Source organism: Callospermophilus lateralis, chromosome 19, assembly GCF_048772815.1.
Source record: "Callospermophilus lateralis isolate mCalLat2 chromosome 19, mCalLat2.hap1, whole genome shotgun sequence".
NCBI classification, from domain to species: Eukaryota; Metazoa; Chordata; class Mammalia; order Rodentia; family Sciuridae; genus Callospermophilus; species Callospermophilus lateralis.
This window is the reverse complement of record NC_135323.1, coordinates 30,946,705-30,973,356: the sequence shown is the minus strand read 5'-3', so window position 1 is coordinate 30,973,356 and position 26,652 is coordinate 30,946,705. Positions and strand designations below refer to the sequence as shown.

Sequence of the window (26,652 nt, the reverse complement as noted above, 5' to 3'; positions counted from 1 at the left end):
GAAAAAGAAATGCTAGTCCACATAGTATTTATAAGAAAAAGTGGATGAAAGACATCTAAATCTCTGATTCTCTTCACTATTTTTCTCACAAAGAATCTTGTGGATTCTTTAGGGAATAAACATTAACTTTCTCTGGCTGTATCTGGCCCTGTGGTCATGCCCCTGCCAGTCCATCTTCCACTCAGTGTGAATGAAGATAGTGTGGCATCCTTCCTCTGTGTACCAGGATGTGCTAGTGATTATGCCTGTGCTGTAGGCCCCAAAGATTCTGAGTAGATAAAACACAAAGTATTTAAATCTGTGCCATTTTACCGTCCTTCTGCTACACATGCAGCAAGAAGTAGGACCAGCACAGATCCACACACTGTCAGAATTATCTGTTGACCAAGTAGCTAGTGCTTGCTCCCATCACATGCCATGGGGCAGCTGCCCTTGTGCCAGGGGAGTCAGAGACACTAGTGTGAGTGAGACTCATCTCTCAGATCAAAGGGGGGAGAGAGAGAGAGAGAGAGTGAGAGAGAGAGAGAGAGAGAGAGAGAGAGAGAGAGAGAGAGAGAGAGAGAGACCCATATGTGAACAAATTACAGCAGCAAGTGAAGAATAGATGATAAAAGATGATTAAGGGGGGTTCCAAGATGGTGGGCCAGAGGGAGACAGAATTCTGCATTGCTCAGTGACCTGGGGTTCAAGTTTTGAGAATATGGCTTCTCTGCCAGCAATATTCCCACCCCATGCAGGAAGCACCTTGCCTGTCCAGGGCTCCAGGCCTCAGGATCAGAGTAGGTCTCCCAACTACTATCTCACGCAGGAATACTGGATACCTGAGTGAGACCATACATGGCAGTGGCAGTAGCACCCACAATGAACTTTTGGCCATCGAATCGAGCAGAAGTCACAGATGCTGCTTCAATGGAGGACACCTGAGCTTCCCATGAGTAAAAACTCAGTCTGCCACCCCTGTGTGGACCCTCATCTACCAATGTGGGAAATCCCCTGATCACTGCTATCTTGGGACTCTGCAGCAGCTGACATAATCACGTATGCACAGTGCCTGCCAGCATCTAGGAACTCCACACAGGCTCTGAAGTCTGCTGGCATTGCCAGCCACAGAGCTTGCTGCTGAACTCATCACTCAACACCATCACAAGGCTCCCTCCACCAGAACACACACCCCACCGATGAAAGCAGGAGCCTCCATCTTGGGTCACCTTTACCACCATCTTCCTGGGACTCAGTATCTAACTCCCCTTCTCCCCAGCAGCTGCTAACTCTGCACAATGACATCCTGGTTACTTTCACCATCCAGAAGGCAGAGATACCAGCTAACAACAGAGGACCCCACCTATTGGATGAGAAGGAAAGCAGGAAAGATACTGATAAACTACCAAAACAATCCCTGTGTCTTTCTTCAATATTTTTTTCTCTTTCTCTCTATCTCTCTCTCTCTCCCTCTCTCTCTTTCCTCCTCCTTCTCCTTTCTCCTGCCCTCACATCCCTAACATATGTGAAACCAAATACTGTGCATGAATTAGGATTTTGAGGTCTGGGACGTCTGAATAGTATATTACATTATGTTGTACATTCTTTTAATACTATTGTATTTTTTAAATTTTTAATATCTTTTTTTCTTTCTTCCCACCAGGTTCTGCTATTTTAACATTTTTTAACTTTTTTTGATATATCTGTGTGTTTGTTTTATGTACTCTACTGCCTTCTCACTTAATTGTCTACCCAAAGGTACTTCCTATCCTTCTACTAATTTCCCTCTTTAGATTTCTCTTTTACACTTCCTAAGGTAAAACAACTCTATATCCTCACCTTCCACCTCCTCACCATATCATTCTATTCCTTGCCCCAGTTTCCTTATCTACCATCAGAATCTGTAAATCCTTTTACAAGCCTACTGAGTATATTGTAGAAGTTAATTCACCATTTTTGTACATGGTGAACAAACTGTAAACGTCTTATTAGCAAATATTTGGTTTTTTAGGGTATGTACTTGTTTATACTGGGATCTCATAACATTGTCCTTGACTTCAAAGAAGAGGTATTGGGTTCCTACAGGGACACAATAAGCCTAAAGGGTAAAATAGGTAAAGCCTAGATACACAGTGCTAGAAGAAAAGACACACAAGTAATATGAAAAGACAAAGAAAGAAAGTGCCTCAAGCAAATCAAGATACTGCATTTTTAGAATCCATGGCTAGCACAGCAGAAGATATTACAGAGAAGGAGTTCAGGATGTACATTATTAAAATGTTCTTTGAACTAAGAGATGGTATAAGAGCAAATACAGGCAGCAAAAGATCATTTTGAAAAAGAGCTACATCAAAAAATAGAGGAAGCAAAGGATACTTGAATAGGGAGATAGAGGTTTTTTAAAAAAACAGACAGAAATCTTGCAATGAAAGAAACAATAAACCAAATTAAAAGTTCAATTGAAAGCATCACCAACAGATAAGACCACTTGGAAAACAGGACTTCAAACAATGAAGACAAAATAGAAATCTTGAAAAGAATGAAGACCACACAATGAAAATTGTAATAAACCATGAGCAGAAGATATAAGAAATATGGGATAGCATAAAAAGACAAAATTTAAGAGTTATTGGGATATTGGAAATAATGGAGTTCCAAACCAAAGGTATGAGCAATCTGTTCAATGAAATAATATCAGAAAATTTTCCAAACATGAAGAATGAATTGAAAAACCAAACTCAAGAGGTTTACAGGGTTCCAAATGTACAAAATTCTAACAGATTCACACCAAGGCACATTATAATGAAAATGCCTAATATACAGAATAAGGAGAGAATATTAAAAGTCATAAGAGAAAGGAATCAGATTACATATAGTTGGAAACCGATTAGAATATGTGCAGAGTTTTCAACCCAGACCCTGAAAGTTAGAAGGTCCTGGAACAATATACATCAAGCTCTGAAAGAAAATACATGCCAAACAAGAATCTTATATCCAGAAAAACTAAGCTTTAGATTTGATGATGAAATTAAAACCTTCCGTGATAAACAGAAGTCAAAAGATTTTACAACTCAAAAGTCTCTACTAAAGAACATCCTTGGCAAAATATTCCATGAAGAGGAATTGAAAAACAACAATAAAAATCAGAAAAGGGAGGTACTATACTAAAGAAAAAACAAATCAAAGGAGAAACCAAGTCAAGTTAAATACCAAAAATAAACAAAAATTTCTGGAAATGCAAATTATGTCTCAATAATTACCCTGAATGTTAATGGCATAAACTCACCAACCAAAAGATTGGATTTTTTAAAAAAGGCTCAACAATATGCTGCCTCTAAGAGACTCATCTCATTGTAAAGGCCATCCACAGACTGCAGGGGAAACGTTGGGAAAAATCATACCACTCACATGGACTGTGGGAGAAAACAGAGGTTTCCATCCTCATACAAATAAAGTAGAATTCAAGCCAAAGTTAATCAAAAGGGAAAGATGTACATTACATACTGCTCAAGAGAAACATACACCAAAAGACATAACAATCATAAATATATATGCCCCAAACAATGGTGCAGCTATGTTCATCAAACAAATTCTTCTCAAGTTCAAGAGTCAAATAGGCCACAATATAATAATTTTGGATGACTTTAACACACCTCTTTCATCACTATTTAGATCTTCCAAACAAAAGCTGAACAAACAAACTCTAGAACTCAATAAAACAATCAATAACTTAGACTTAACTGACGTATATAGAATATTTTAATCTTTAACAAGAGAATATACTTTCTTCTCAACAGCACATGAATCCTTCTCTAAAATAGACCGCATAATATGCCACAAAGCAACTCTTAGAAAACATAAAAAGTGGAGATACTACCCTTAATTTATCAGATTATAATGGAATGAAATTATAAATCAATGATAAAATAAGAAATAAAATCCAATCCAACACCTGGAAACTAAACAATATGCTATTGAATGAACAATGGGTTATAGAAGACATCAGGAGGAGATTAAAAAGTTTTGAGAGGTGAATGAGAACACATATACAACATATCAAAATCTCTGGGACACTATGAAAGCATTTATAAGAGGAAAGTTCATTGCATGGAGTTCATTCCTTAAGAGAAGAAAAAGTCAACAAATAAGTGACTTAACAAAGGCATAGAATAAATCAACAAAAAAACCTTCTGAACAAATCAACCCAAAAAGCATCAGAAGACAGGATATAATTAAAATCAGAGCTGAAAGAAATGAAATTGAAACAAAAGAAACAAGGGAAAAAATTGACAGAACAAAAAGTTGGTTCTTTGAAAAATAAAATAAAAGTGACAGACCCTTAGCCATGCTAATGAAGAGTAGGAGAGAGAAAACTCAAATCACTAACATAGTTGATGAAAAGGGAAATATCACAACAGACATTACAACATACAGAAAAAAATTATAAATTATTTTGAAAATATGTAGCCTAATAAAATAGAAAATATCAAAGGCACTGATAAATTTCTAGAGTCATATAATTTGTCCAAATTGAATCAGGATGATATGCAGAACTTAAACCAATCAATTTCAAGTGATAAAATAGCAGACACCACAAAACTCTACCAACCAAGAAAAGCCCAGGAATGGATGGATACACATTCAAGTTCTACAAGACCTTTAAAGAAGATCTAATATCAATACTCTACAACTCATTTCAGGAAATAGAAAAAGAAGCAGCACTTCCAAACCCGTTCTATGAAGCCAATATCACTCTGATTCCAAAACCAGGCAAAGACACATCAAAAAGAGAACACTTCAGACCTCTAATGAATATAGACACAAAGATTCTCAATAAAATTCTAGCAAATTGAATACAAAAACATATCAAAAAGATACTGTGCCATGATCAAGTGGGGTTCATCTCAGGGATGCAAGGTTGTTTCAACATACAGAAATCAATAAATGTATTTCATCACATAAATAGATTTAAATATAAGATGCATATGATCATCTCAACAGATGAAGAAGAAGCATTTGTCAAAATACAGCACTGTTTCATGTACAAAATACAAGAAATACTAAGAATAACAGGAACATATCTCAATGTTGTAAAAGCTATCTATGCTAAGCCCCAGGCCAACATGATTCTAGATGGAGAAAATTTGAATGCATTCCCTCTAAAATCTGGAACAAAACAGGGTTGTTCTCTTTCACCATTTCTATTTAACATAGTTCTTGAAACACTGGCCAGAGCAATTAGACAGATGAACGAGATTAAAGGGTTTAATTTCATTTTGTTGCATATGGATTTCCAGTTTTACCAGTACCATCTGTTGAAGAGGCTATCTTTTCTCCAATGCATGTTTTTGGCACCTTTGTCTAATATAAGATAATTGTAATTTTGTGGTTTGTCTCTATGTCATCTATTCTGTACCATTGGTCTACCAGTCTGTTTTGGTGCCAATACCATGAAGTTTTGTTACTATTGCTCTGTAGTGTAGTTTAAGTTCTGGTATAGTGATTCCACCTGCTTCACTCTTCCTGCTAAGGATTGCTTTAGCTATTCTGGGTCTCTTATTTTTCCAGATGAATTTCAGGATTACTTTTTCTATTTCTATGAGGAATGCCATTGGGATTTTGATTGGAATTGCATTAAATCTGTATAGTGCTTTGGTGGTATGGCGATTTTGATAATATTAATTCTGCCTATCCAAGAGCAAGGTAGATATTTCTATCTTCTAAGGTCTTCTGTGATTTTTTTCTTTAGGGTTCTGTAGTTTTTATTGTGTAGATCTTTTATGTCTTTCTTTAAATTGATTCTCAAGTATCTTATTTTTTTGAAATTATTCTAAATGGGTAGTTTTTATTCTCAGAGGATTTGTCACTGATATATAGAAATGCCTCTGATTTATGGGTGTTGATTTTATATTCTTCTACTCTGCTGAATTCATTTACTAGTTCTAGAAGTTTTCTGCTGGAGCTTTTTAAGTCTTGTAGGTATAGAATCATATTGTCAGCAGATAGTGCTAATTAAGTTCTTCTTTTCCTATACATATCCCTTTAATTTCTTTTGTCAGTCTAATTGCTCTGGCCAGTGTTTCAAGAACTATGTTGACTAGAAGTGATGAAAGAGGACATCCCTGTCTTGTTCCAGTTTTTAGAGGAAATGCCTTTAACTTTTCTCCATTTGGGATGATATTGGCCTGAGGCTTAGCATAGATAGTCTTTATGATGTTGAGAAAAGTTCTTGTTATCCCTAGTTTTCCTAGTATTTTGAACATGAAGCTATGCTGTATTTTCTGAAATGCTTTTTCTTCTCAAATTAAGATGATCATATGATTTTAATCATTGAGTCTATTTATGTGATGATTACATTTATTGATTTCCATATGTTGAATGAACCTTGCATCCCTGGGATGAATCCCACTTGATCATGGTGCACGATCTTTTTGACATGTTTTTGTATTCAATTTGCAAGAATTTTATTGAGAATTTTTGCATCTATGTTCATTAGAGATATTGGTGTCTTTGCCTGGTTTTGTAACCAGGTTGATATTGGCCTCGGAGAATAACCTTGGAATTGCTGCAAGGACAGTCTTTCTAAAGATGGTGCTGGAACAACTGGACATTCACAGGTCGATAAAATGAAACAACAAAACCGAACCTCATCTTGTTTAACAATAAACATGACATAGATCATAGATTTAAATGCAAAGCATAAAAGTACAACTTTTAGAAGAGAAACAAGAAAAACAGTAGTCAAAAGTAAAGAATTTTCAGATATTATGCCTAAACCACAAATAAATATTAATATATTAGTCTCCTCCAAATAAAATCATATTTGCTTTAATGAAGACCCTGTTAAGAGGAAAAGACAAGATACATATACAGACTCTAAAAGACTAGTAAGACAGAGCCTTGGGGAACACTTTGTCTGGACTAGATGATAGTTACATGAATCACAGTAGCAAATTTGCAGACATACATAGGTACACTTGCATGAAGCACATTAAAAAAAACTGCTGAAATCTAAATACGTTCTGTGAATTGTATCAATGTCAATTTCTGGTTGCTATAGTAAGAGGAATAGACTATACTCATAGATAAGCAATGTGCTAGTAAAACATAACTCTTGGAATGCAGGAAAGAAACCTCCCTGTATATTTTTTTTGAGCAATCCTCTGTGAAGGCATAATCATTTTAAGACACAAATTTAATTTTAAAAATCTCATTTAAAAAATAAATGCTTACAGCTGATTTGTGAAAACAAATTATCACTGTTTTGATCATCTCTGGATCTGCAAAAACTAACATAGATGGTGGATCATCACACAACCTGCAATGGTAAAGAAGAGCTGATTAAACTAACAAGCCAGATTCTGCAGTTAGAGTGACCCCCAGGAATCCAGACTGATGTTCCATAACCCATATGCATAACTGAATAATGAACACTAGATACAAGGTCAAATTAGGATATGATACACAGTGAGATTCTGGCCATAGAAACCACTCTGATTTTCATGAAATGAAGGTCTTATAGCTGAAGTAGGGAAGAGATATTGAAAGACAAAATATTCTTCATAAGGAGAGCCTGGTCAGATAAGTCTAAATGGTGCATATGTATTTTCAATTCCATTCACAACAATTTTTGTATTTTAAAATATTTCATTATCAGTGGAGTTTAAAATTTTTATTTTTTAATTGTTAAAGATGTTGAACCTTTTTTCAAACATTCATTGATCATTTGTATTTCTTCTTTTGAGAAGATCTGTTGAATTCCTTTGCCAAATTATGGATTGAATTATTTGGGGTTTGTTTGTTTGTTTGTTTGGTGTTAAGCTTATTGAGTTTTTGTATATCCTGGAAATTAACATCATAAATGAGATGCAGGTGGCAAAGAGTTTCTCCTCTTCTGTACATTCTCAGTTAAAGTTCTTGATTGATCTTTCCCTGTGAAAGAGTGTTGGATTGGTAAAAATTTGAAGGAAAGTAAATTATTAAGTCCTTACAAGGGCTTCAGATGCTGATGTTGTATCAGTGGAGATTCAGCCCTGTGTGCTCTTTCCCTTCGATGACATGCCGTTTATGATCCATGCCAGTTAGGCAGGATGCTGTGGTCAGCCCTTCAGCTCTTGAGAACTTGATGAGAGAAGATGAAGAGGTAGGAAGAGGCAAAGCCTTCTCCCCCTTGCTTATAGCATACAAGAACTACAATAATACACAACTTGTGCTGCTTTTACCAAACAGCATTAAGGAAACAGCTGCTGAAATGAGCTGTATTCACTCTACCAGACCCTGAAGCACATAAGCCCATGGGGGAAACACAGTGGTTTAAGTGTACTGGACATCCATTCTTCATAGTCAATAGAATGATGTTGGCAAAGACATCCTCCTGAAAACACCTGACAATTAAAAACAAATTAATTGCCCCCCAAGAGTTTACACTTGTAGATAAAATTAAAATAAAACAGAGGACAAATCATTTCCCAATCTGTTTATCTCTGTCTCTCATCTTTTCTTTCAAAAGCACATGATGAACCCAAAATTTATATAAAGGTGTTTGACTTTTAATCAAAGTGACTATCTTGAAAGGAGATAAAGTCATGCATGGTGCATATATTAGAAGGGTTTGAAGTAATGCCTCCTATGCATTGTTAAATGTTTTGTAAGGAAGGAAAATTGGAAAAGGGAGGATTGACTGAGCACTGGATAAAAGTTGTGACCAGGAGTATCTGGATCTTCATAGACTGAGAAAATTCAGGAGTGTGGTGTTCTTGGCTTTCAGTCCTGACACCAGGTGACATATGGGATCCTTGGCAGGAGTAGGAGCCCCCAAAAGCTTTATGATAATTACTCACCAGTAATACATCTGGACTGGCATTGTCCTTATGCAGTGGGGTGCCTCATGACAACAAGTCTACCTAAGAAAACTTTCCAGAACACTCACTCCCACATTTCCCATATTTTCATGACATTGGGTTCATATTTCCAAAAATCCTGGGAAGAGGGGAAAAAAGAAATTATATTGTTATTTTGAACATATTGAATTCTGATTCTAGTTGGTTCCAATCCCTTGGCATCAGACTTATTGTCCAATGCTGCAGCTGGAGAGAAGCACCTATTCTAAGACATTTGAAGGCAAAGGCGAGAAAACAGAGGAAATATTTGAAAAGGGAGTTTATAGTGTATCTTGAATTTTCTTGAAGTATTGTACTATATCTGTATCTATCTATCTATCTATATATATATATATATATATATATATATATATATATATATATATAGAGAGAGAGAGAGAGAGAGAGAGAGAGAGAGAGAGAGAGGCAAGATCTTGCCATATTTTCTATGTCTTTCAGGCTATCCTTGAATTTGTTATTCTCCTGCCTCAGCCTTGAGAGTATTTGGGACTGCAGGTGTTTGCCACTGTTTGGCTAGTTGTCTTTGAGTATGAATATGAAGCTTCTGGGTTTCTGTAGCATTATTTTGTGAGTTTTTTGTTTCTGGAATCCTACCAACTTTTGAATTCTTTCCTCCACATGAATGTGAGAAAACTAAAACTGAGGGAAAGTGAGTGAATTTCCCAGGGATATTCACAATGACACTTCACTTGTTTTTTTCCAGATTTTTTTTAATTTATCTTATGAATCCCCTAGAATACTGGTAAAATTAGGAAATTAAAGGCACCAGGGAATTTAATTTTACAAAGTTTATACGATTGTTTTAGTTCATCTTTTTACTGCTATGACCAAATGACCTGAAAAGAACAATGTAGGAGAGGTAAAATTTATTTGGCTCACTGTTTCAGAGGTCTCATTTCAAAGATGGTTGATTCTTTTGTTCTGGTCTATTGTGTGGCAGAACAACATGGCAGAAGAGTGTGATGGAAGAAAGCAGCTCAGGGCACAGCACCAGGAAGCAGACTGAGAACCTCACTCACCAAGGACAAAATATAATCTCCAAAGGCAGGACCCAGTGATCAACCTCCTCCAGCCACACCCTACCTGTTTACAGTTATAACAGTTAATGCACTGATCACATTAAAACCCTCATAAGCCCATCACTTAATTAATTTCTTAATTTTTTTGCATAGTTTCACATATGAGCTTTTGGGGGACACCTCATATTTAAAACATAACAGTGGTCCTCAAACATGTTGTCGAGTGAGAACAAATGAGTGATGAATGACAAAATGGAGTCAACTTCAAGTTTCCTAGCTCAGTGCAGAAAAGAAGGGGAAATGCCACCAATACTCTCATTAATTTCGCTTCAGGAGTCAGGCCCTGAGTCAAACACCAAACTGGGTTAACCACAAAGTCTTGGTCAAAATTCACATTCTTCCTTATGGAACATGTTACATTCAACTCAGTGAATTTACATTTTAATAATTTTTAAAATCATCCAATTTCTGCTGATTTTATATAACTGATTCTGCCTTTGTTGAAACACAAAATTCATCTTGTGGACCAATAATAGGGAATAGAAGACATAGCGACAAACCCATGTAAATACAGTTATCTCCTACTAGAAAAAGGCACCCAAACATACATTGGAGGAAAGATAGCATCTTCAACAAATGGTGCTGGGAGAACTGGAAATCCACATGTAACAAAATGAAATTAAATCTCTATCTTTAATCATGCACAAAACTCGACTCAAAGTGGATCAAGGACTGGAATTACTCCAGAGACCCTGTACCTAATAGAGGAAAAAGTAGGTCCAAATCTTCATCATGTTGGATTAAGCCCCAACTTCCTTAACAAGACTCCTAAAGCACAAGAAATAAAATCAAAGATTAATAAATGGGATGGTCTCAAAGTTAAAAGCTTTTTCTCAGCAAAAGACACAATCAATGAGGAGAACAGACAGCCTATATTTTGTGAGCAAAATTTTGGCCACACACACATCTTATAGGCAGTAATCTCCAGGATATATAAAGAACTCAAAACACTTAACATAAACAAACAACCCATTAAAAAATGGGTTAAGGAGCTGAACAGACACTTCTCAGAGGAAGATATATAGTAGATCAACAAATATATGAAAAATGTTCAACATCTTTAGTAATCAGAGAAATGCAAATCAAAACTACTCTGAGATTTCATCTCATGACAGTCAATATGGCAGTTATCAAGAATACAGACAACAATAAATGTTGACAAGGATGTAGGGTACCACAGTCTGGCTGGGCACAAATCACAAGCCGCCACAAAGCACTTGTGTCTTCAAACAGGAAACTTTATTGCCTGAACTCCACCAGCACTCCAGGCACACACTCCCTGGGAAGTCTCCCAAATGCCTCCAGGAACACACCACACCCCAACAGGAATTCCCTCCACTGGGCTGCATGGGCATTCACTCTTGCAACCCTATGAGAACTCAATGGGAACTCCAAAGTAGCGGGCACCAAAGGCAGCAAGAGCCGCCCTATTACTGGTGTAAAGGTCTAATATACAATTGAATCAATCCATCATCATCTTAATGGCTTGCCTCTCAACCATTACTTCTGGCAAAATGCCAGGGGCTATTCTGACTCAGCTGTGGCTCTCAGCAGTAGGGGAAAACCCACAGTCATACTTTGCTGGTGGGACAGCAAATTGGTGCAACCAATCAAGAAAGCAGTATGGAGATTCCTTAGAAAACTTGGAAGGGAACCACCATTGGACTTAGATATCCCACTCCTTGACCTCAACCCAAAGAACTTGGAATCAGCATACCATAGTAACACAGTCACATCAATGTTCACAGCAGGTCAATTCACAATAGCTAAATTTTGGAAGCAACCTAGATGCCTTTAAATAGATGCATGGATAAAGAAACTGTTGTATATGTACAAATGGAATATTATTTAGCATTAAAAGAATAAAATCATGACATTTTTCTGGCAATTGGATGGAGTTAGAGAATATAATGTTAAGTGAAGTAAGCCAATGGCCCAAATCCAAAGGTTGAATGTTCTCTCTGATAAATGGATACTAATCCAGGGAGCAGGGAGGCATGGGAAAAAATGGAGGAACTTTGATTGGGCAAAGGATAGGCAGGGTGGGCAGGGTGTGGGAGGGCAGGAAATATGATGGAATGAGATAGACATCATTATCCTAGATACCCTAGATACAACAATCACCTTGCAGTAGTGCAGAAAGTACCAAAGAGAGGCAGAGGTGTTGGCCCAGGCATTCTCATCCTCTTAAATAGCCCATGTGAAGATGTTCTGTATCTATAAAGTGAAAGAGAAACCCACATCACCATGATTGTCAGTCTATAGATAAAGGATTAGCCAGTCTCTGACTGAGAAACTGGACCAGGCAGTGAGGGAGGTAACATGTTGGTGACACATAATAATGAAAACTCCATCAGCAAATTCTCTCCTTTGCAACTTCAGTTAAAGAACACCCCCTCCCAACTCCAAAAGCACAATAATTAGCTAAAAGAAGTTTAGTCTTCATGACCCAAATTCATGGGTTCATACTTGATAAACATGAACACAAGTGAGTGCTCCTGAGAGGTTCAGGCTGGCATTCTGCCAGCACATTTTATTTGCTATGTCTCCTTGGTATGTTGACTCTTCCTTAATGTAGAGATTCCTAGTCTAGGTAAAAAAAAGGGTGGGGGAGACTGATGTTTTGACATTATGTTGATGATGAGATTTTGGGTAACCAAGTTCACTCAATTACAGGGAGTCCACTGAGAGAATATGGTGACCTTTTTTACCTTGCAATTTGTTCACAAAATTTTTACGCTTTTTCTTCTCTCTATGCCATATCCCTGGTTCAGCATCCAGCACTACTTTAAATCTGAATTCACATGGGCAATTTGAAGAAGCCTTAATATTCTTCTTTCTATTGAACGAAAAATGTGTCATTTAAAAAAATGACACTTCCATTGGACTAACACAAATGTGAGATCTGTTGAGTGACACCCAAGTCTGTTGTCACACAATCAGGTTGACTTGAGCCACAAGGAAGGCTGATTTCCCTTGCAGCCAGAGGAAAGGCCACTCTTTCCATTTCCTGAAATTGGAGGTTCAGGTGTCCTCTTTGCAGTTGGCAAAGAATCATGCACTGTCTTACTTTGACCTTTTATAATATGAACTTCAAGAAGCAACTTTTGGTAAATCAGTAACTCGGGTCCACAGCTGTTCAATGGGTAACTAAAAACAGGATAAAGGTTGGTGTTTGGCCTTCTTTGGGTGTCATTTACTAACTTAACATTTTTGACTGCTCAGCTCTGCACATAGACATGTTAATCATTTAAGGAGTGCTCATCTAAAAACTGGAAATATCACATTTATTAACCCAAATTTACCTAATCTATCTGATACCCCCTTGAAACCTGAGGCAAGATGGAGGGAACATTCGATCATCAGCTTTTACAGTACCTTGTTTCAGAGACCTGGTGTGGTGCCTAGAAGTTTTCAGTCATTGTTCAATTCCTTCCAGGAATGACAGAGCATTATAGACAGATCACCATGAGGAGACTGTACCCTCAACAGGAGCAATCATTTCATGGAACCTACACTGCCCCTTCTAGAATTTTAGGTCTGGTAGATGAAAATACTGTGCAGTAAGTTAAATTTACCCACTTCAAGTGATAAGGACTTCTCAGAGTGCTAGAACTGAGATAATGATCCATCATACTCCAGTTTGGCCAAGACTACTTAAAAATGCATAACTCTTCCCCACTTCCCCATTCTTCTTCTATTTAAAACTTCCAGTCATGTCAACACCCTGAAGATATGTCTAAAACCTGTATTCCCATTGTGGCTGGTATTAAAGTTCTTTTCTTGATTTTCACAATTACCATTTGGGTTTGTTTTTTGGGGTGAGTGGCCAGACCTGGATTTTGTACCTGGCCTGGAACTCCTGTAATACTTTTAGTTCATATATTGTGGTAAATCAATAAATCACTGTGTAATTGGTAATGCCATAGGTTATTTGATATAATGAGAAACCGAAGCAAAACCACTAGCATTAAATCTCCTTATGTGTCTCTGCGAAATAGTTGCTCTTGTTAAAAACAGACTTTCATCAAAATAAATGTTTCATCAAAATATTCTTAACTCTTTGCCCACACAGTTTCATCTTTCTAATATGATTTTGTGCCTCATGAGAGATTCCTGCTTAGCCTCCAAAACACATCTCCTATAGCACCTATTTAGTAGGGTCTTTCCTTATTTATATTGAACAGTAGAACAATTTATGTTTTGCATGTAATCCCCAAGACTATGGAGGCTGAGGCAGGAGGATTGCAAATTCAAAACCAGCCTCAGAAATTCAGTGAGGTCTTAAGCAACTTAGCCAAACCCTGTCTCAAAATAAAACATACAAAGAGAAGAATAATAGAATGAATCACACATTATTACTCTATGCATATGATTACACAACCCATGTATCTCCACATAGCATACAACCAGTAGATTCATTCTACTATCCTTCTTACCTAGTATCCCCTCCCCTCCCTTCACTCCCTTCTGCCTAATTCAAAGAAATTCTATTCTTCCCTAACCCCCAAACTTATTGTGAATTAGCATCACCATATCAGAGAAAACATTCAGCCTTTGGTTTTTCTGGGTTTGGCTTAGCACAATATTTTCAAGCTCCATTCATTTACTGAAAAATATCATAATTTCATTCCCTTAGGCTGAGTAATATTCCATTGTGTATATATAACACATTTCTTTATCCATTCATCTGTTGAAGGGCACCAAGTTGGTTCACTGTTTAGCTATAAATCTCTGCTCTAAGTACTTGGTTACATAGAAACTCAGCCCCAGATATCATGATGATTTGAGAGAGGCACACATAAACATGCAATTGCAGGATGCCAAATAAAGTAATCATAGTGGAATGAGAAGCAGCATACTATCAATCCTGAATGGTGGAACTTCTTTCTTGCCATGGGATGGTACATCCCCTTGTTCTTCATCAGCCCAAGTGACATCTCTTTGAGAAGCCTGTTTTGATTTCCACTGGCAAGTAAATTGCTCATGGTGTTGGTTTATGTTTTACATTCAAAACTCAGAGGTAATAGTCTTAAATATTCAAAAAGAAAAAAGAAATAAATGAAAGAAAAGAAAAGAGAAAGATGATTTTTGTAACCTAGCTGTCAAATGCACTTTCTTCAAAGTAGGGACTATCTTCATCTTGCCAGTTTGGGGGAGGCAGGCAGTATCTAAGCTTTATGGCTGGGAGAGGGAAGGGCCAAATCTTCTGGCCTTTGTGTATGTGTTGGTGAGGAGAGGGTCAGGTCTAAGGACATTCCCACGTGGCACTGGAGGAAATATGTACCTCAACCCAGGATCACTGCAGGGTGACTGGGCTGTATGCCTGCATGTGTAATGCATAGCTCAGATCATTCTTTAGGATCTGAGCCATGCATTACACATAAGGTTAACCTTTCCTGGGGGAAAGAGACACTAAACGGCAACAACAAAAATTCCATTCATGTAGATTTTTAATTACAAATTGGGATAAATACTGTGAATTAAAATAATTCTTTACTGAAGCTTGCAGCAGGATTTGACTCATTCATTCTTTCTTTTCTTCAAATCACTCCACCTTTGAAAAATATAAAAACAACAGGATCAATGGGACTGGAGGCATGGAAAGTGTGAGGCATTGGATTTGCCTGGACCTCTTTCCTCATGTGGGAGAAGTTGACCTAAGAGGTCCAAAAGTCTTGTTATCTCAATCACAAGACCCACTCAGTACTGCCTGCATATCTCAGGCTTGGCATGAAACACACCCCTTCCTCATTATTCTAATTATCTTGTATATTATAGTCGCCAAATTTCTCCAGTTCATGCAGAATCTAAGAGATCCTATGATCAGGATGCATAAAAGGTGGAATAAACTGGAACTGAAAGATGACACACCGGCCACAGATATCCTGAGCTGTAAAATCTAGAGAGGTCTCACAACTGGGAGTGCAAAAAAAAAAAAAAAAAAAAAAAGGCACCGCACATAGGAATCAATAACTCAGGAAAGAATAGCTAGCACTTATTTACTTATCCATATTTTAAAATTTGGTCTTTTTAGATATACATGACAGTAGAGTGTGTTTTGACATTACACATACATGGAGTATAACTTATTATAATTAGAATAACATTCTTGTGGTTGTACATGATGTGGAGTTTCATTAGTGTTGTATTCATATATGAACATAGGAAGGTGACGTTCAATCAATTCCACTCTTTCCTAGTGTGTGTGTGTGTGTGTGTGTGTGTGTGTGTGTGTGTGTTTTTCTAAGAACTTCTTCATTAACTGGTAAAATCCATCCAACAACTTTATGAGATTTGTGTGGTTATAGTCATTATTTTATGAATGAGTAAACTAAGTCCCACAAAGTTTAACTCACTCACCCATGGTTACCTAGATAATTACTACCAGAGCCACTGTTCTAATTTAAATCATGTAACTCTAGAGACCAGGGTCTTAACCTTGCAACCTGGGCTCAGCCTCACCTACTGCCAAACAGGATGAGTTAAGAAACTGGGATGTGGCCCAGATCTTTTGAAACTGTTGTGCCCAGATCTCTGTCTCCTACAAAGGCACAAATTGAAGATAGCATTTTAGCCCGGTGGGGGACATCATATCTCCCCTCCTCACTCTAGAAGAGGGAACCTTATGAAGATTTTGAGGTTAAGAGTAAGAAGACTTCATCATGGCTGCTCACTTCCTACTCCATTCCTGAGCCTTTCTTCTTTTGAAAAATAACCAATAAGGAAACAGAGTACCTCATAATTTAGAAAGTTCATTTACATCTCTCTTAATGATGGATCCTATTTTTACTCTGTGAGACAACTAGAGTTGGGTTGTTTTAATTCCCATGTTATATCTGTGAAACCAACACTGAAGAAGAAAATTGCTGAGGCAATTTAATACTGAAGTGGGGCCCTGGAGCCAGAACTTGTGATTCCAAATTGTGCTGAAGGTGCAAGGGATTCTCTCAAAAACCTGGTTGATGTGTCAGCCTCACATAGGTTAAATATTTCTTTCCACACCTCCCAGAATTCTCCCAACATAGTTATGAAATGGTGCAGAACTGCTTGTGAACACAAATCCATAGACAGTCTTTAGTTTATTACTAAATGTGAATTCACTGAATTTCTGGAGTCAACCGACAGTCAGAGGTAGAAATAGTTCAGTCATTTTATAATCAGAATCATTTTGATAGTCAGGAAAGCAGGAAGAAAACGAGGAGAAAGCCAATAAATCAAAGAGAAATCAGAATTCATGAAAGAGAAAATGAGTAAGGAGAAGATGAGCATCATGAGGTCATGTTGAAAAGCACTGTAAAACCTGCACACTCTCCCCTCCACGTTGGAGAGTGAACTTCTAACTTGCTTGATGGGACTGTAGGCTGGTCTTATCCAGGGAATGCCCTGCTTACCACCAGGCAGAGCCTTGTAAAATGGGTCTTTTAATATTTATTGATTGATTTTGATACTCAGACTTTTTACTTTTTATTTTGAATCTGGGTCTTGCTAAGTAGGTTAGGACCTCACTAAGTTGCTAAGGGTGGCTTTAGACATGTGATCCTCCTGCCTCAGCCTCCCAAGTCGTTTGGATTACAGGACTGTACCACGACGCCCAGCTAACATTTCTCTTTTACTAAAATCCCTCCAAAGGCTACCCACAGGATAAAATCGACATGCCTTCAGCAACACCTGATTCTTCTTCACCAGGACACACAGGCCTCTTCAATCTTGTCTCACTCTATACCTCCATAAGATGTTTTATGGGATTGTTATTATTTATCACATCTCAAGCTCCCTAAATATGACATGTTCTTGTTTTCGTTTGTCTATACATGCTACTCTTCTCCTGGAATGACCCAACCTGTTTTTCATTAAGTGAATTTCTAACCAACTTTCAGGAGTCACACAGGGCATCATCTACCCCAACTAACCCCTTCAACTGACTCACCAGATAGGTGGTGAGAGTCCACTTCTGTCCTCTCATAATTCCTATAAAGAAACATACAATGGCTGTCAACACAGGATTCCCATTAAAATTGATGTGCATGGGAGGTTGAAAAATGCAGATACCATAATCATACAACATGGAATATAATTTGCTCTACTCCAGACCCTAGTAATTTCTCTGTTCCTCCCATTGTCCTTCCCTCTGTTACCCTTTCTCTATTTTTCTTTATATTTATGTATACTTTTTGAGAATTAGTGCTTTATTGTTATAATGAGATTACAATAAATCACTGAGTCCAACTCAATATAGGAATTGGAACTTTTAGTCACTACTGGTGGGCCAAGAGAAGGCCACAAGTCTGCACTACTTGACCCACTCCAGGGGTTGGAGCACATCATTTATACTTCAAAATGACAAGTGAAGCATATCACTACATTAAACATAAGTGGCTGTTACTATGATTCAAAACCATACACATAAATCATAAGCTCTAAAACCATAAGCAGAAGGGGAAATGGATCAAAACAACCCTAAATGAGAACAATTGAGAGAATGGTTACTAATATCTAGACAATATTCTATGTGGTTAGGGTACATTGCCAAGAAAAATGGGAACCAAAAAGAGAATAATTTTACATTGTATAAGAAGAAGAGAAACATTCACGTTTCTAAGCAGGGTACACTAAGCAGGATCAGGATGACAGTGGCAGGGGTTTCTCCTGGCAAAAGAATTTCTTATATGAAATGGAGTCTCAGAGTAAAATGGAGTTTGTCTGGTTAAGACACATATATCCTGGCCCATAACATTCCCCATTATCAATGAGGTAGGGGGTTGTAATGGCCATTCATTTATATGTGTGTGTTTGTGTGTGTGTGTGTGTGTGTGTGTGTGTGTGTGTGTGTGTGTATACACTTGGTTCACAAAATATATTGTTTTAGTTGTCCTGGCCTTAGAACACAGTCTGAGTAAGAGAAAAAAACATAACTTAATGTACTTTTCATTTCTTTTCGTTGTTGTTGTTGTTTTATCTTTAGAGGGTGGTTGGGGTCTCTTAAGTCTTTCCATTCTTTTGCAGGAAATAGTTTTGTTGTCTTGACTCAGGTGAGATATATCCACCATGTGAGTTCATTTACCTTCATGGCTATTGGGGCAGTCAGGATGAATGAATAAGGTTCTATCTAAATATATGTTAGTCTTTTGTGAAACCCTTTGACATAGACAAAGTCATAGTATTTGTTTTCTTTAATAATGAAATTAACAAAAATAATAACATGCTTAGTTTGTGTAATAGCTATCTTGAAGTTTGGCTGTCTTATGTATTCCTGAGGTTTGAGATCATAGTAATCTTTGAAAAAAGTATCACTCTTCTAAACATACCTTTAAATGAACTGAAGACCAGATTATTTTGGAGCCACTCTAACGTGTAGTAGGTGGAAGGCAGAGTTTTATCCCAGGTAAGATGGGACTTGACAAGTTTTAGGTAAAGTGTTTTAGGTTTGAGGCTGATTTTGCCTTTTTCTTAAATATAATTTTATAAAGTTTGCATACATTATTTCCTGAGTCTATATGAACATTAGTTAACACAATATAACATTACATTTAAAACATGGAATAGAGAAAGGCTAAGGGGGCTGTTATCTTTCCTTTTGTGTGGGTAGGTGGCAAAATGTTTTTATGTTTCCCAATATTACCTTTAAACAGATCAGGCTCTCATTATTTTTAAAAGTGCATTGAAAATTCAATTGTAGGGATCCAACATGGCGGCGGGCAGAGAGGCTGCGCTTTTAATGCACTCCCAGTGATGGGGTCATAAAGTCGCAAGGATAACTCTTGGATTCTACCAACGGAGATTCTCCTAGCAAAATTCCACTGAAGAGAGACTGCCCGGGAGCTACTAGGATTTTTTTGAAGCATCTGTGTGACCCGGACGAGCGGGACCCTGCCACCAGACGCGGAGTTCCAGATCCACCAGCCACAGTCTGCGCACCGCGGGCACAGCTGCAGATCCGTCCACCCGCCCACAGCCAAAGTGACTGGGTCCTGCTAGACGCCGAGACACAGCTTGGCAGGAAGAAGTCTTTAGCCAAGCCTCCATGAGCCAGGAGCTGAGGCGAATGGGGAGGGACCAGTCCCACCCCTCCCCTCGGACACTCCGGCAAGGAGCCTGGGGCCCGCCATAGCAGAGAGGTGACGTCATCGGAGTTCGGCTGGCGGAATTCCTTCCCAGCAGAATCCACTTTAGCAGGTGGATACAAGCAGCCAGGAAACTTCATTGACTTCTCAGGGGTCATGTCCGTAGGGAAGAAGAGGGGATCCCAGCCCCCCAGCCCCCCATATCACCAGCGGTGACCACCAAGGTCTTAGCTGCCAGTTTACCACAGCACTGGGGCTTAAAAGGGACACGCGGTGGGGTTGCAAGTGTAACTAGATCTCTGGGGAATCACTTCTGGGGAACAGGACCTGGCTGGCAGGCTGACAGGAGGAAGGGCGTTAAGAGCTGGAGAAGTGAAATGGCTCTGGACTGACAAGTCTGAGAGACCCCCAGGAGACACCCTACAGAAATAGCTCTTGGCAGGTAGAGAGCAGACGCTCCGCTTGGAGGGCACAGCTCCGCCTACTGGAAGAGAAGAAGGTGGATCTCTAAGACTTTAATTTTTTGTTGTTGTTGTTGTTGTCGATATTTTTTTCTCTCCATCTTCTCTCCCTGTTCCTTTCTCCCCTTTTCCTTCTCTTTTTCTATCCCATTTCAAGTTTTATTGTTCTTTTCATTCCCCTCTAATCTATCTCTCCCTCTATCCTTTTTTCTTTTTAATAGCACCTTCATTCCCCTACCCCCCAACTCTCATCCCAAGCATTACATCTTCCATTGCGTGTAATTGTCTAAATGCAAATAGGTGAATGTCTTGAGGCTGTCTATAAGACTCCTAAATACCTAGCTACTACCAACACCCTGATCCAATTGCCTGGTAGTATCCACCTTCAGTGGAGCAATCTTCTAAAGTAGCCAAGACATACTAACCATCGTACCACCAGAGCTCCCAACCTAAACATATAGTCCTAAGAACAAACAGCAAATCATTATATGCATACAGAACCTAGAAGCCTTATATGAATCAGCTGAATGAATCAGCTTTAAAGTACAACAAAGCCCAACATTTCTAGGCATAATCTCCCACCACAAAAGAGAGACAACAGAGATATACAAAGCCAAAACAAATGTATAGGAGAAAGCAGTTACAAAGCAGTCAAACAGAGCTGGAAAGCAACGTGAACAATATGAAAAAACAAGGGAAAAAAGGGTTACAAAAAATGCAGGACAACCTAAATATACAGGAGGACCTAGAAGAATCAGAAACATGAACAGGGAAAGAAATCAAGGCATACCTAATTCAGATGGAACGTTTTATTAGAGAAGACATGAGACAGAAAATCCAAGCATTGAAAGTATATTTTGAAGAGGAACTAACCACACAAATTCAATCCGCAAAGAATGAGCTTTATCAGGAGATAGAGGTGTTAAAAAAATCAAGCTATAATCATAGAAATGCAAGAAACCATAAATCAGATTAAAAGTGCTAATGAGAATATTACAAACAGACTAGATCAAGTAGAAGTCACAACATCAGCTAATGAAGACAAAGTTTATCAACTTGAAAAGAATATAGTCAACACAGAAAAGATGCTGAAATCTCACGAGCAATCTATCCAAGAGATATGGGATCTCATCAAAAGATCAAATTTGAGAGTCATTGGGATACAAGAAGGCACAGAGAATCAGTCCAAAGGAATGGATAGCTTACTAAATGATATAATACTAGAAAACGTCCCAGAGATGAAAGATGGAATGGATTGCCAAATCCTGGAAGCTCACAGGACCCCAAACATCCCAAACCATAATAGACCAACTCCAAGACACATAATTATGAAGATAGCTAACATACAGGACAAGGAGAGAATACTAAAAGCTACGAGAGAAAGAAGGCAGATTACATTTAGGGGTAAACCAATTGGGTTAACGACTGATTTTTCATCACAGACTTTGAAAGCGAGAAGATCCTGGAACAACGTTTTTCAAACACTGAAAAATAATGGATTCCAAGCAAGAATACTGTATCCAGCAAAACTAAGCTTCAGATTTGACAATGAAATTAAAATATTTCACGATAAACAAAAGCTAAAAGAATTCACAGCCAGAAAACCAGCACTGCAGAGCATGTTGAGCAAAATATTACAAGAAGAGGAATTGAAAAATAGGGCCCAAAACTAACAGTGGGAGGTATCTCAGTAAAGGGGGAGAAAAATAACCATAGAGGGAAAACTAGCCAATCTAAAATAAATAAATAAATAAATAAACATGACTGGAAGTACAAACCATATTTCAATTGTAACCTTAAATGTTAATGGCTTAAATTCACCAATCAAGAGACATAGGCTAGTAACATGGATTAAAAAAACAAATCCAACAATATGCTGCCTTCAGGAGACTCATATGATAGGAAAAGACATACACAGACTGAAGGTGAAAGGTTGGGAAAAATCATACCACACACATGGCCCTCGGAAGCAAGCAGGAGTGGCCATTCTCATATCGAATAAAGTCAACTTCAAACCTAAGGTAATCAAAAGGGATAAAGAAGGACACTATATACGGTTAAAAGGAACCATCCACCATCAAGACATAACAATTATCAATTTGTATGCACCAAACAATGGTGCTGCAATGTTCATAAAACAAATTCTCCTCAAGTTCAAGAGTCAAATAGACCACAACACAATAATTATGGGGGATTTCAACACACCACTCTCGCCATTGGACAGATCCTCTAGACAAAAGCTGAACAAAGAAACTATAAAACTCAATAACGCAATCAATAACCTAGACTTAACTGACATATATAGAATATATCAACCATCATCAAGTGGATACACTTTCTTCTCAGCAGCACATGGATCCTACTCAAAGATAGACCATATATTATGCCATAGGGCGACTCTCAGTAAATATAAAGGTGTGGAGATAATACCATGCACCATATCTGACCATAATGGAATGAAACTGGAAATCAATGATAAAAGAAGGAAGGAAAAATCCTGCATCACCTGGAAAATGAACAATATGTTACTGAATGATCAATGGGTTACAGAAGATATAAAGGAGGAAATCAAAAAATTCCTAGAGATAAACGACAATACAGACATAACATACCGGAATCTATGGGACACAATGAAAGCAGTTTTAAGAGGGAAATTAATTTCCTGGAGTTCATTCCTCAAAAAAAGAAAAAAACAACAAATAAATGAACTCACACTACATCTTAAAACGTTAGAAAAGGAAGAGCAAAACAACAGCAAATATAGCAGAAGACAAGAAATAATTAAAATCAGAGCGGAAATCAACGAAATTGAAACAAAAAAAACCATTGAAAAAATTGATAAAACTAAAAGTTGGTTCTTTGAAAAAATAAATAAGATCGACAGACCCTTAGCCATGCTAACGAAGAGAAGAAGAGAGAGAATGCAAATTACTAACATACGGGATGAAAAAAGGCAATATCACAACAGACACTACAAAAGTACAGAAGATAATTAAAAAGTATTTTGAAACCCTATATTCCAATAAAATAGAAGATAGTGAAGATATCGATAAATTTCTTAAGTCATATGATCTGCCCAGATTGAGTCAGGAAGACACACACAATTTAAACAGACCAATAACAAAAGAAGAAATTGAAGAGGCCATCAAAAGACTACCAACTAAGAAAAGCCCGGGAACGGATGGGTATACAGCAGAGTTTTACAAAACCTTCAAAGAAGAATTAATATCAATACTTTTCAAGCTATTTCAAGAAATAGAAAAAGAAGGAGCTCTTCCAAATTCATTCTATGAGGCCAACATAACCCTGATCCCAAAACCAGACAAAGACACTTCAAAGAAAGAAAACTATAGACCAATATCTCTAATTAACTTAGATGCAAAAATTCTCAATAAAATCCTGGCAAATCGAATGCAAAAGCATATCAAAAAAATTGTGCACCATGATCAAGTAGGATTCATCCCTGAGATGCAAGACTGGTTTAATATACGGAAATCAATAAATGTTATTCACCACATCAATAGACTTAAAGATAGGAACCATATGATCATCTCGATAGATGTAGAAAAAGCATTTGACAAAGTACAGCATCCCTTTATGTTCAAAACACTAGAAAAACTAGGGATAACAGGAACTTACCTCAACATTATAAAAGCTATATATGCTAAGCCTCAGGCTAACATCATTCAAAATGGAGAAAAACTGAAGGCATTCCCTCTAAAATCTGGAACTATACAGGGATGCCCTCTATCACCACTTCTATTCAATTTAGTTCTTGAAATACTAGCCAGAGCAATTAGACAGACAAAAGAAATTAAAGGCATAAAAATAGGAAAAGAAGAACTTAAAGTATCGCTATTTGCGGATGACATGATAATATACTTAACAGACCCAAAAGGGTCTACAAAGAAACTGCTAGAGTAAATAAATGAATTCATCAAAGTGGCAGGATATAAAATCAACATGCATAAATCAAAGGCATTCCTGTATATCAGCAACAAAACTTCTGAAATGGAAATGAGGAAAACCATTCCATTCACAATATCCTCAAAAAAAATAAAATACTTGGGAATCAACCTAATAAAAGAGGTGAAAGATTTATACAATGAAAACTACAGAACCCTAAAGAGAGAGATAGAAGAAGATCTTAGAAGATGGAAAAATGTACCCTGTTCATGGATAGGCAGAACTAACATTATCAAAATGGCGATATTACCCAAAGTTCTCTACAGGTTTAACGCGATGCCAATCAAAATCCCAACGGCATTTCTTGTAGAAATAGATAAAGCAATCATGAAATTCATATGGAATAACAAAAGACCCAGAATAGCAAAAACAATTCTAAGCAGGAAGTGTGAATCTGGAGGTATAGTGATACCAGAGTTCAAACTGTACTACAAAGCAATAGTAACAAAAACAGCGTGGTACTGGTAACAAAACAGGCAGGTGGATCAATGGTACAGAATAGAGGACACAGAAACCAATCCACAAAATTACAACTTTCTTATATTGGATAAAGGGGCTAAAAACATGCAATGGAGGAAGGATAGCATCTTCAACAAATGGTGCTGGGAAAATTGGAAATCCATATGCAACAAAATGAAACTGAATCCCTTTCTCTCGCCATGCACAAAAGTTAACTCAAAATGGATCAAGGAGCTTGATATCAAATCAGAGACCCTGCACCTGATAGAAGAAAAAGTTGGCTCCGATCTACATATTGTGGGGTCAGGCTCCAAATTCCTTAATAGGACACCCATAGCCCAAGAGTTAATAACAAGAATAAACAAATGGGACTTACTTAACTAAAAAGTTTTTTCTCAGCAAGAGAAACAATAAGTGAGGTAAATAGGGAGCCTACATCCTGGGAACAAATCTTTACTCCTCACACTTCAGATAGAGCCCTAATTTCCAGAATATACAAAGAACTCAAAAAATTAAACAATAAGATAACAAATAACCCAATCAACAAATGGGCCAAGGACCTGAACAGACACTTCTCAGAAGAGGACATACAATCAATCAATAAGTACATGAAAAAGCGCTCACCATCTCCAGCAGTCAGAGAAATGCAAATCAAAACCACCCTAAGATACCATCTCACTCCAGTAAGATTGGCAGCCATTAGGAAGTCAAACAACAATAAGTGCTGGCGAGGATGTGGGGAAAAGGGTACACTTGTACATTGCTGGTGGGACTGCAAATTGGTGGGGCCAATATGGAAAGCAGTATGGAGATTCCTGGGAAAGCTGGGAGTGGAACCACCATTTGACCCAGCTATCGCCCTCCTCGGACTATTCCCTGAGGACCTTAAAAGAGCATACTATAGGGATACTGCCACATCAATGATCATAGCAGCACAATTCACAATAGCTAGACTGTGGAACCAACCCAGATGCCCTTCAATAGATGAATGGATAAAAAAAAAATGTGGCATCTATACACAATGGAGTATTATGCAGCACTAAAAAATGACAAAATCATGGAATTTGCAGGTAAATGGATGGCATTAGAGCAGATTATGATAAGTGAAGCTAGCCAATCCTTAAAAAACAAATGCCAAATGTCTTCTTTGATTTAAGGAGAGCAACTAAAAACTGAACAGGGGGAAAGAGCACGAGGAAAAGATTAACATTAAACTGAGACGAGTGATGGGAGGGAAAGGGAGAGAGAAGGGAAATTGCATGGAAACGGAAGGAAACCCTCATCATTATACGAAATCACATATATGAGGTTGTGAGGGGAAAGGGGGGAAGGGAGAGAACGGAACAACAACAGATGAGGTAGAGAGGGAAGATGGGAGGGGAGGGGAGGGAGATAGTAGGGGATAGGAAAGACAGCAGAATACAACAGTCACTAATATGGCATTATGTAAACATTGTGAATGTGTAACTGATGTGATTCTGCAATTTGTATTTGGGGTAAAAATGGAAATGCATAACTCACTTGAATCAAATGTATGAAAGATGAAAAAAATAAAAATTAAAAAAAAAGAAAATTCAATTGTAATGTGAGGAGTAACACAAAATTTCATATGTAACTTATTGACAACACATTAATTTATCTGGTTGTAAAACATTAAATGACATGAATAAATATCAACCCAATTTGTTATTTCTATACACATCTGAGACTTTTGTTACAGATAATTTTAGTTTGGAGAATATCA

General features: G+C 37.6%; 1 pseudogene; it reads left to right on the top strand.

The window, feature by feature from the left end:
• LOC143384894 (cytochrome P450 3A25-like) overlaps nt 1–26,652 on the top strand; it is a 93,438-nt pseudogene that overhangs the window by 46,994 nt on the left and 19,792 nt on the right.